General features: G+C 35.9%; 1 pseudogene across 1 annotated transcript; it reads left to right on the top strand.

Annotated features, from left to right (window-relative positions):
• Positions 1-5,361: 5,361 nt before the first annotated feature.
• Positions 5,362-9,892, top strand: LOC143588755 (zinc finger CCCH domain-containing protein 40-like; annotated as a pseudogene). Its single transcript, XR_013145165.1, has 9 exons — positions 5,362-5,524; positions 6,710-6,836; positions 6,955-7,096; positions 7,210-7,266; positions 7,454-7,551; positions 7,654-8,070; positions 9,315-9,388; positions 9,482-9,624; positions 9,775-9,892. The product of XR_013145165.1 is annotated as a zinc finger CCCH domain-containing protein 40-like (transcript).
• Positions 9,893-12,572: the final 2,680 nt, after the last annotated feature.

The following is a 12,572-nucleotide window of genomic DNA, read 5'->3' as shown; positions in this document are numbered from 1 at the left end:
GATTGTTCAAATCCGAAATCGCATGGCAGCAGCACGAGATCGCCAAAAGAGTTACGCAGACAAGCACCGAAAACCTCTCGAATTTCAAGTGAACGATCGGGTGTTACTCAAAGTCTCACCTTGGAAAGGTGTGGTTCGCTTTGGGAAGCGAAACAAACTCAACCCACGGTATGTTGGTCCGTACCGGATAACTGAGCGCATTGGTCCGGTGGCGTACCGACTGGACCTACCAACAGAACTCAGTGGCGTACACGATGTATTCCACGTATCAAATTTGAAGAAATGCCTATTTGATGAAACCCAAGTAGTCCCTTTGGAGGAACTACAAGTTGATGAACAGTTACGTTTCATTGAGGAACCAGTCGAGGTTTTGGATTGGGAAACCAAAACGCTCAAACACATCAAAATTCCAATCGTTAAGGTTCGTTGGAACTCGAGACATGGACCGGAGTTCACGTGGGAACGCGAGGATCAAATGATGAAAAAGTATCCTCACCTTTTTGAAGGGCTAACCAAACACAGAAAACAGCGAAACTCGACAAACCGTCAGACATCACCGGAGGTATGAATTAAATTTCTTTCTACTAGAGGATGATATAACAAACTGAAATTTTTTTTTACTCTTTCAGACTCTCATCACGACTTGACTCAAATTTTCGGGACGAAAATTCTTTAACATGGGAATGATGTGACAATCGTCAATTTCAGGTTAACTCCGTTAACTCAACTCCGTCAATTCAAACTTAAAGATCATTGAATCTATAACGCACACTTCATTGCATTTAAACTAGGGTTTAAATGACGCTTAACACTTACTACATGTGTAGTCTTTCGGGATTTGCACCGAAACGCAAACGAGTTGACGCAAACGATTGATAAATAAACGAAAAACGTCAAAACAGTAATTATGTGATAATTATGTGTTAGACTTATGTGTTATGTGATAACATGGTTATAAACGTTAACTCAAGACGAAAACAAGTTAGTTAGGCTAGAAAAACAACACTTGAAAGTAGAGGGACTTGAGTGTAACTTGTGTGTCTATAAATATAACCTTAAAAATAAAACCCTAACTATTATTATTATTATTCCCAACCCGATCGGCCCCCCCCCTCCCACTTCATCCTTGCTCCCGTCCACTTCCACACACACATACATCAAGAAATCAAGCGTTTAATCCAAGAACTAGGTCCTAGGAAGGTATAATTGATCATCCTTTACATTCTTGTTGATTGATTTTGATGTTTGTTGGGTTAATAACAAACCCTAGGCTGCCGATTTTGAGTGTATACATAGCTAACATGATTGTTGTTATTTGGATGATGATTTGATAACTAGATTGAATCTTGTTGTATGGTGATTGTTGTGTCTTTGATTTGAGTTCAAACACAAACCCTAATCTTGTATGTAATGTGAAATTGATGTGCATGGATGGTGTTTATGGGTCTAGAGGGTTATATGGATGCATGATAGTTCATAGATTGTTATTATGTTGAGTTTGGATGTAAACAGATTCTGGACAGAATGTGTATACGATGTTTAAGTGACTGTAACGAAGTGTAAACGTGAAAATTGGTTGAGATTGTGGGTACTGCAGTAAACTAGGTTGAGTCTAGTTTCTATAAAGTATAAGTTTGTAATTTTTGGACAAGTAGATGTTTACTTTTATGATTTTACAAAAACGTTGTGCAAAGCTGAGCTGTTAGACCTGCTGTTAGGTTATGTTGTAAATGTTATATCTCATGAAATACGAGACCAATTGGGTTGGTTCCACTTCTGGAAGTTGACTCATTGAGTTAGGAACCAAACCCAAGTGGTCTTGCATTTATTGGATTTTTCGTTTAACGGGAATTGCAAATAACATTCTGTTGTGCATGAATCTGACTGTTATGAGTTTGCTGTAATGATTTGATGATTGTGAGAAAACTATGAGGAATAAAAATGTAATAAAATATGTTCTGGAAACCTAAGACATATGTGCTTCTGTGATGATTTTTGGTAAATTAATTGAGATGCTATGATCGGTGAAATAGTACAATCTTTCTAGTAGGATTTCTGTCTCGGTGAAACTAGCTGCTGAGTTGTATAAAAATGCATGAAATATGATATTTTTATATAATTGTTATGTTTTGACCAAAATACCCTTGCGGGGAATAGTTGCTAATTGATTGCCATGATTTGACCAAATTGCCCTTATGGGGAATAATGGCTAGTTAATTGTTGTTTGTTGACCAAAATGCCCTTACGGGGAATAATTGCTAGTAATGTACGTTATGAATACATGACACGTATATGATTGCTTACACATGTGATGTGTCACAAAAACACTTGTGAAAGTCACACACGATTCACAAACGAAACACGAAACATGTTATGTGCATAGGTATTATGTGCCGGGTCTAGAGACTCGATAATATTCCGACACTTAGAAAAACCTCTTTGTTGTTTTAGAACGTTAGAGAGAGTTTTTCGGTGACGCGCATCTTGGTGATTTATTTTGGGAAATTCTTCGCAAACAGTGAGTTTCACTTTCCCCTCTTTAAACTGTTTTCAAACGTTTTTCACTTGGGGGAGATAACATACTCCACAACGCATTTAAGATTTTGTTATAAATTATATATCACTTGTAAAGGCTAAGTGGCAAACGAAATATTTGAAGTCCTACACATCGAACCGGTTAATATTTAGAATAGCGAGTCACTGTTGAGTAGTACTACTGGGTTTGACAAACCCCACCCAAGGCTAAACTCGACTGGAGGTCGAGCGGGTGTAATTTTGGCTAACACGTACCATGGTCTGGAGGACCTGGTGACAAGGCACTTACTAAACGAGTCAGCTTCGGTGTCGAACACTTAGTAATACTTGTTGTATAGATTAGCTACCTATCGATATATAATTTGACATAACACTATCTGGTAACGCAAAACGCTTAAACGCCGTAACGTGGTTACGCAAAATGCTTAAACGCCGTAACGTGGTTACGCAAAACGCTTAAACGCCGTAACGTGGTTACGCAAAACACTTAACGTAAAACGCTGAACGCAAACGCTAAACGATTTATTTTATATAACTTGTGAACTCACCAACCTTGTGTTGACACTTTTAGTATGTTATTCTCAGGTAGCCGAGGCGGGCGCGCGGTTTAGGAACATGCATTGTGTGATAAACTTTTAACTATGCAAACTTGTTTTTAACTGTTATCCTTGGTTTTTAAATCGTCCTGGGTGACGTAATATTGTTCTATGGTTTTACGCTTCCGCTCTTATTTTCATTTAAACGTTTTTATGGTTTGATTATAACTGATGATTCCGATCCTGTTAGTTCACACCCTCTGACGGTAAAACTCCGTTAGTGGATTTTGAGGGTGTGACACTTTACCATTGGACCAAGGTTGAATTTGTGTTTGGGTTCACTCAACGTTTTATGTGTGGGTTCACTACCATAATTTATGTAGTCAATTTATAAAAAAAAATCAAAATTCAATGGTTTCCCGTGAACCCGCACCTTTCATGCTAGGTCCACCTCTATTCTTACCAATACTATCCTACATATGCAATAGGTAGACTTGCCTATTTGTGTGTAGATTAGTCTTAGTAGAAATCATTTTCATAAATTTAAAAATCGACCCCGTGTGAAAAACAATCAACATTTTATATACACTTTCGCACACATCGGTGTCTCATATCCTTTTGGTTCACCACTTGTTCCTTATTTATAAGAATGCAGAATCCACTAACATTTTCACTCATAAACCTCTCAATGGTTTCATCTAGTTCTTATATGTGAGTTGTGACAAAATAAACTTAGTTTTCAAGTCTCTTTCAACACAAGGAGATTTTTTTGATTATTGATGCAAGTACTTTCATTATGTATATTTTAGTTTAGGCGGGAAGTTGATCGTAAACAGACCTTTGAATCCTTGTGTTTATATAGGGAAAGTTAATGCACAAACATCTGTAACCTTACATCTTGTAGTTCAATTCTACAAACCATAAGAAATCATGTGTCATGGATCGGAACTGAGGGTTTGATCCATCTTCAACTAGAAATCATGTGCCACGCCTCGTTTCCTTCGCCTCGATCCATATATGCAAAACAATAAACAATTCACTAAAGGGGCTAGAGTCCGAGGTCTCTGAACCACCCTCCAACACTCAGGTCAATGATCTATTAACCATTGTTGAAAAGTGTAAAGGTTGTAGTTTTTAGAAAGGATGTTGGGAAAGAAAAAAACATGCTTCATGTTGAGGAGGAAACTTATATTTATAGAAGCCTTATGAGCTAATCCTTAATGGGACTTATTTGACTTGGGTTCCAACCTCATATATTGGATCACATGAAAACATATTACACTTTCTGGGCATCCAAAGAAGCTGAGTACAAAACTCTAGATGATACTTTGGCTAAATTAACATGGCTGGAAACACTTCTAAAAGAATCTAGGACATATACAAAGGACGCCTCACCCTTTGGTGTGATAATCTTGCTGCAACGTTACCTTGTTGCAATAGCAGTTTTTCATGTACGAACAAAAACACATTGAAGTTGATTATCATTTTGTTTGAGAACAAATTGCGAAATGAAAACTACAAGTGGGTTCATAAAGATAAAAGATCAAATTGAACCTCTACGAACACACAACATCATAGCTTTATGTTCCAAGCTACAAGTAGTTCCTCGGCCTTATCTTGTGGGAGGATATTAGATCACAATTAGAAGATAGTATTAGCTAGAGGATGATTATTGTAAATATGATTAGTATATATATTTCCCTTTTGTAAAACCCTACATAATAACTAATGCAACTTACAATTTTACACACACATAAGGTGTTGTGATTAAGGATCACGAACCTCAAATTGAGATATTTCAATAATTACATGATCATCTGAGATATTTGAATATCAAATACTCAATCAAAGCGAATAATCTTTAAATTGTTGTGTTTAATAACTCCTATAATATGTGCTCAATACTATAGGGGTATATTAAAGGGGATAAGGTCATCTTGAGAAAACTTGAGTTATATTGGATTAAATAACAATATGCTAGCGGGCATCACCTAAGCCATAATGAACTCTTACCGTTTGCTGCCATATGCTAGGAGGACTCCAAAAAATGCTATGAAAATAGAAGAAACGAGTCGGTGTACCTCTACGTTGCACAATTTAGGCGTGCGCTAGTGCTTAACTTTGTGTTGTAAACTTGACTAACCAAATAACACCTCCGCTATATATATATAAAAAAAAAAAACCCTCACTGAGTCGGGATTGAATATTTAAATATAACAAACGCTGGTTGGTTCAGTTGGTAGATAGATAGAGATATATTAGCGAGGGTTTGATCGGAGGTATATTCTTCTTCTTGTTCCGGCGAATAATAATAATAATGGTGGGAGGGAAGTTGTTGTACAAAACTCGGATATGCGTCCTGTATAGAAAGGGGCGTTGTCACCGTCAGACCTGTTCTTTTGCTCACGGCGATGCTGACCTCCGTCGATATAACACCTCTTCTTCCTTTAACGGTATACATACTATTACTATCTATCAATTATCAATTTTGTTTGTTTGTTTGTTTGTTTCACCTAGGCTAGGGCTAGTTAAGGAATGTGGTTGGTCAAATGGGCGGGCCATTTTGTTTTTATCATATCCCATATCAGTCACTGCCTCTCGTAGCATATAAAATAGTTGTTTTGTGTTAGTTGAAATTTCAGGGCCATCTTATGGCAGTTTCATAGGATGAGTTGCTCTATTTACCATTTACTGAATTCGTTTGGTTTGGTTTGGTTGGTTTGATTTAATGTTTTTTCGGAATAATTTTTGTATCTAACTATCTGTATTTGAAATGGGATTCCTACTCAAGTGCGCTCATGTCTGCATAGATGCTTTCAAAGTGGTTCTTTTATCCTTCATACGCTCTAGGACTTCTGCAGCACTCTTTCAGCTCTTTATGTTGCTGTTTGAACCCATCTTACGTATTACGTTAAGTCAAACACGCCCGGTGCACGGTGCCAATAATGCTTTTATCTTCTTACGTCATCAAGTTTTTCAGACAAATAATCGTATTAGCAGTTGTGTATCTCATTATCAATCATTTGATTGGGCACATATGACATATGTCTTTATTAGAAGGAATTATGCCGGTCAGTTTGTCTTATTGCTGGTTGTGGTATTATTCTCGGGAGTTTCATCTTCATTTGCACTTAGACACTCACCAGATGGATATTTTCAATTATTCACACTATTCTGTTATGTTTTCATATGTGTGCTGATGGAGTCTCTGCTTCTTTATCGTTTTGACTCCTTTATGAACATGATACTTCCACAGTCTTTTGAATGGAGTATGTTTTCAGAACATAGTTACTAGCATGAGAGACGGGCATATATATTTATTCTATGACTTCAAGGTGAGTATAACACCATACTTTATTCATATTCTTCAAGAAGAGAAGTATCTACATTCTTATACGTTCTACAACATGTAGACGTTTTCTCAATATCACCCCTTATTTATATGAGGGCTGGATCTTTTTGGAACTCGAAAGAAGACACCAAAACTTTTCGTTATTTTGTTAAGATGTGGTTTCATCTAATGGTAAGGTGTATCTTTGTTATTGAACACTGACTAAGGCCTAGATGGTTACTTTTAATTTAAAATAAGGGGAAGCTGGTTTTCAACTTACTGAAAATATTATTTTCACATTCTGCAGGGAGGCGGGACTACCGTGATGCTGATTTAAGAGATAAGCTAGGAAGACAGTGGTCCCCTCCTCAGAGAAACTCTCGTGAAAGAGATGCAAGAGATCCACTCCCATCTCCAAGATTTGGGAAAAGAAAGTATGTTTCTGAAATCAGTTATCTGCTCAGTTTTACTTTCTTTTATAAGTGATTCTTGTTTCAGATGGATTTTCATTAAAGATGTTACTGATCTGTGTATCTTGTACTTGTATTATAGTTATTGGAGTCACAGAAAAAGACAGCACTTTGATGGTGAAAACGATTACTCTGGAAGCTTAAGATTATCAGATGGAGTTGAACGGAAAGCCAGAGATAGAAAACCACCATCCCAAGAATTTGATGATAATCATGAAGAGCAGGTTTTAGTTCTTTCAATTGTAAACCATTATTTGCTAATTTATCTTGGTTGACTATGAATTGAAGATCACGTTCTTACTACTTATCTGCATTTTCTTCTAAACCCGTGGTGCAGTTAAACCAAGTGCAGTCTGAAATTGAACTGCTAGAAGAACAGAAGCAGCAATTACAGGTGCCTGTGATTTCGTTTGTTTTTTTATTGTACATTCAGATTATTTCACACAAGAATTAGATAAATCTCATGTCATTGAAGTTATCTTAATTGCACAGACAAAACCTGAGTCTTTCATTAGTTATTTTAGGTCTTGCATATTCTTAATCGTTGTTGCGTATCTTTTAATTAATGCAACGATTCATAGGTCTATATGGAAGAAAGTGTTCAAGAAGCAGATGGTCTAAGTTCTAAAGTTGAAGAGCTTGAGAGGCAATTATCCATTGAGAAAGAAGAATGCAAAAGGTACTCAACAATCACAATCCAATATTTAATCTTCTTACTTTCAATTTTTACATTTACTCCCTCTTTCTTTGTTCTTAATTACTTTTGTTTTTTTTATGTCAGAATTTCTTCCAAAATTAGGAAGTTTGTCAAGGCTAATAATCGGCACACGAGGATACAAGAGGAACTAAAGAGGCAAATATCTGTTCGTATATATGTTTCTAGTATTTTTCCATTTTACCCTTCAGACAAATCTTAAATTATGTAGGTCTCAAGCTCGTGTTCAAAGGCTTGGGGACCAACTTAGTTCAGATACCAGAGCTTCTGCTAATGAAGATGACACCAACAATAACATATTAAGTGATGATGAAACTATGGGAAATCTTTTACCGAGCCCCAAAATTCACAAGGCTTCACCAAGGAAGAATGAGAAATTTAATAATCATTTAACGACGCCACAGAAAGATCAGCATAATGCGTCTCAAAGCAAGAAAAGAATGAGGGCCCACATTGTAGAACCCGATGAAAGATCAAAACACGGTATCTCTTATCGTACAATTATTATTATTGTTATTATTATTATTATTTTATTCTGAAAATTCTTATTATTATTAGGGATATTGGTTTTTAATACTCCTAACTTTCACTCATTGGTAGATAACACTCCCAACTAACGATTTGTCTCCCACCACTCCCAACTTGTAACTTCTTTTCTTTTGTCACTCCCGAACTTAACGGACCCTAACCCCGTTAGTTTTTTTGCTGACGTGGCATTGTTTTGCTTATGTGGCATGCCATGTGGAATATAACTTATTAAAATAAGGAAAGACCTGAAAAAAAATAAATAATATATATAGATGCATATATATATATATGATATATACAAACACACACACATATGCAGACACATACGTGCAGACACGACACCACCACCACCTTCTACACCACTGCCACTTCCGACCTCTATCACCACCTTCACCATCACCTCTAGATTCACTGCCTTCACCACCAACAGTAGCCTCCGCCGCCTCCTTCACTGCTGCCACCCGCGTTTTTCCGGCGACCCCGCCGTTAATGATAAAACAACGATTCAAGGTAATAAACATTACATTCTACTCGATTCTTTATTCAGATCAAAAGCCCTATGCTAATGTATTCAGATTGTAAACAAGAAAATTGAATTTTAGCAAAGTAAATTGGGTTTGTCTAGGGTTTGACTGTTGATGTGGCTGCTTACGATAGTGGTGGTGGTGAAGACTGATGGTGGGGTTGAAGGAGATAGAGACGGGCTCGCCGGAAAAACGCGGGTGACGGCAGTGAAGGAGGAGGTGGAGGCTACTGGTGGTGGTGAAGGCAATGAATCTAGCGGTGATGGTGAAGTTGGTGATAGAGGTCGAAGTGGCAGTGGTGTAGAAGGTGGTGGTGGTGGTGTCGTGTCTGTATGTGTGTGTGTTTGTTATAGTATACATATATATATATACATCTATATATATATATCTATCTATCTATATATATATAATTTATTGTTTTTTTTTTGTTTTTCTTTATTTTAATAAGTTATATTCCACATAGCCTGCCACGTAAGCACAAAAATGCCACGTCAGTAAAAAAAACTAACGGAGTTAGGGTCCGTTAAGTTCGGGAGTGACAAAAGAAAAGAAGTTACAAGTTGGGAGTGGTGAGAGACAAATTGTTAGTTGGGAGTGTTATCTACCAACAAGTGAAAGTTAGGAGTATTAAAAACCAATATCCCTTATTATTAATATCCTTTTGGTTGCCAACAGGTCCTGCTTTTGGAAACATGAGATCTGAAAGGCATTCTAGATGGGACCCATACCTTGCTGAAACAAAAAACAGGGTACATTTTCTGTTTTCATAATCATACTTTCTTCCTTATTATGTAGCATTTTCTTATAGCGTATTAAATAAAACTAGCACTTTGAATGAACAGTATAAGGATACGAGGTCAACTAGAGTGGCTGCAAATGCGATAGATGAAGTTGTCGAGGTTGATGAAGTTGTTGAAAAGCTTGAAGCACAAGAAACCTCTACACCTTTGCCACTTGCACCACCTCCTCCAATGCTTACTTACAGGTAACCCTTTCTACTATTTCGTCCTTGAGAATTGGAATAATTACATTCATGCACAACCTTGTTAATATTTCAGTGATGTGAGTTTGAACAGTTTTACGAGTTAACGTTAGATACGCAAACTGAGTGAGTTGATTTTAACTTTGGTTGCAGTACAAACGGGAAAATGAGTCTCTGGATGTAGTTAACGATGATGGTGCTGATGATGACGAGTTGCTGGATGTGGATATTGTTTGACTTATTATTAGCTCTGAAATATAGAATGCTTGTTAGCTGCTTCCTTTTCTTTTCTTTTTTTTTTCTTTTTTTTTTGTAGTGCAGTAATTGTAACAACTTCAGTTTTATTTGTTTTCATGTTCCTACTTTCCAATTCTGTAATGTTGCCTCCCCTTCACAACTTAGATATTTAGAATTTTAATGCAAGTTGCAAGTTAATAAGTTGCTTTTTAGAAGATTAATAAGTTGACTTTTGTAATCTATTTAAACACACCAAATAATATATAACAATAATAAAGCTCGCTAATATCACTATCTTGCTGTATAAATTAGTTTACTTAGCCAATTATCACCTGTAAATCCATATTAAACTTAATAGTATTTGTTGTCTCTTTGTTTGCCTTTCTAATACATGTAACATGCTTAGTGTTTAGTTGGTTGATTTCATGTTCTATTGTTTATTCAAGTTATTTATGTATCAGTGATTGCTACCAAATCCATAATCTAATTATGTAATCATTTGGTTTCTCTTTGAATGGCTCATAATTATACGGAAAAGTATCACTGGAATTTCATGATCTGCAAGGGGATGCTTGATAAAAGCCTTTACGTGATTAGAAATGGTCATTAAAATTATAATCGAATGCTATTGTGAGCCTTAACTTGTTTAATTTCCTTTTTGTTACTAGCATACTAAAAAAGTAAAAAGTAAGCAATAAGCATGTTTTATTATACTGCATATTAAAAGGAAACCCAATTACTAAACAAACTTTTATCATTTGTCTCTTAAATTGTAAGTACTTTCAAATCAACTATCATATATGTATATATTTATATTTAAGTTACTAATCTATTTTAATGACTACTATACGAAGGTTTTTAGATTTTTTAGTATGCCGTTACGACATGTTTATTTTATGTATGTCGAGCTGCTAAAACGAATGCGTATTCACAATAAAGTATATAAGTTTCGTTGAAAACGAAATTGCATTCGCAATAGAACATATTTTTTTTGTATTGTAAGTTATATAGTGAGTGCAGTTCCACGTCGATAACGTAATAAGCCAAACCAATACCAACTTAAGTTTTTTTTTTTTTTTTGATAATTAGATAAAACTCTCTTTATTTTGTATCGAAGTGATAGTCGTTGTGTTGTGTTTACATATCTGCATTTAAAAAACTAGGCCCGTTACCGAGTAAGTTATCTTCTTATTAAAATGTTAAATCTGTAATTAAATAGGTACAGATTTATACGTCAGCTATAAGTACTAACCCCCCAATATTACTCATTACACATTTCCCGCTCTCTGTTGGTTTCAAAATCATGAACTTTCGACTCAACGATTCCTATAGACATTGCAAATCGGTGTTCAAGTCAGTTGAAGAACACATCGCTCACGAGGTGAAATGTCCAGTAAGTATCTAACTGATGCAAAATGCTTTGAATCAACTTTAATTGTGTTAATACTGTTCGTATACCTTCAGTTGATGTTGAAATTGATAAATTAATGTAGAATATGTTCGAATTAGGTTACGTGCTGTTAAAAACGAGTGTAATCAGACAGACTACTATTGATTATTTGATTTGATGTACGAAACAGTAATTGATGTGAAATGTTGCTATTTTACAGATAGGGAAAATGATTAGTATTCAACAGGCTGCAATTACTCGTAATGATATCAAAGTAACCTGTCCCTACTGTACGGAATCAGATTATGAGAAAAAACACGTGTGTAAGGTGAGCGGTGACTACTTTGATTGATATACTAGCTTTCTAGTAAATACGAATGTATATATTTCGCTTTGCCAGATGCGCCTTGGAATGCTTTTATACTACCTACTCCGTGGAACATGCAGCGACTGGTTGAAGGCGTACATCATGCATGAGTTTGTAAAAGTCAGACCTCAAAGTGCTGCTGCTGGTAACAACAACAACAATGAAGAATATGCTGATTTGATTAATGAAATCATCACTGCAGCCAAACATGATGATGATTAGAGGTAGCAATCACTCTTCTAACTAGCTATCACTATCTAATTGTATGCCTAGCATTATTGACACATACTTATATGTTAATAGATTTGTGGCATCATCTATATTGAAAATAATGAAACCACATAAAATTTAGGAACTAAAATCAAAAGATATACAAGACCAAGATTTGAACAGCTGCAAATCAAGAAATACATGAACAGAATATGAAATCACAAACAATAATGCGCAAATCATCTATGACATGGAGATGATTTGTACGGGTTTCAAAACCTAGAAATAAGCCATGAGCAACAACGTTTTTCTATTTGATTGCACTTGTGTCCTCGACGAATAAATAGCCGTTAGACCTTCATAGAACAGCCGAAGTGTTTACTAAACTGATGAGATACATGAGATGTCAAGGTTTAATGGTTGATTGTTGGACCCATAAGCTTATCCATAAGCCCACAAGAGGAGTGGCCCAATATGAAAAAGAAATCAATCAATCAATCATGCCCAGTAAAATCCCACCGACAGCAAAGCTATAAGTAGGGTCTGGGGAGGGTGGGATGTAGGCACACCGTACCTCTATCCAAAGGAATAAAGAGGTGGCTTCCAGAGAGACCCTCGGCTCTAAGTACATGTGTATGAAGCAAAATAAAGGAAATCAAAGTTTAACAGTTATATAAAAACTACTACTAATTATAATAATATTAATAATAAGATCACAGTTTAACAGCTATATAAAAGCTAATAATA

Source organism: Bidens hawaiensis, unplaced genomic scaffold (assembly GCF_021521415.1).
Source record: "Bidens hawaiensis isolate Kalapana, Puna unplaced genomic scaffold, B.hawaiensis_p1.1 tig00000190_1, whole genome shotgun sequence".
NCBI lineage: Eukaryota > Viridiplantae > Streptophyta > Magnoliopsida > Asterales > Asteraceae > Bidens > Bidens hawaiensis.
This window is presented reverse-complemented; position numbering and strand designations above follow the sequence as displayed.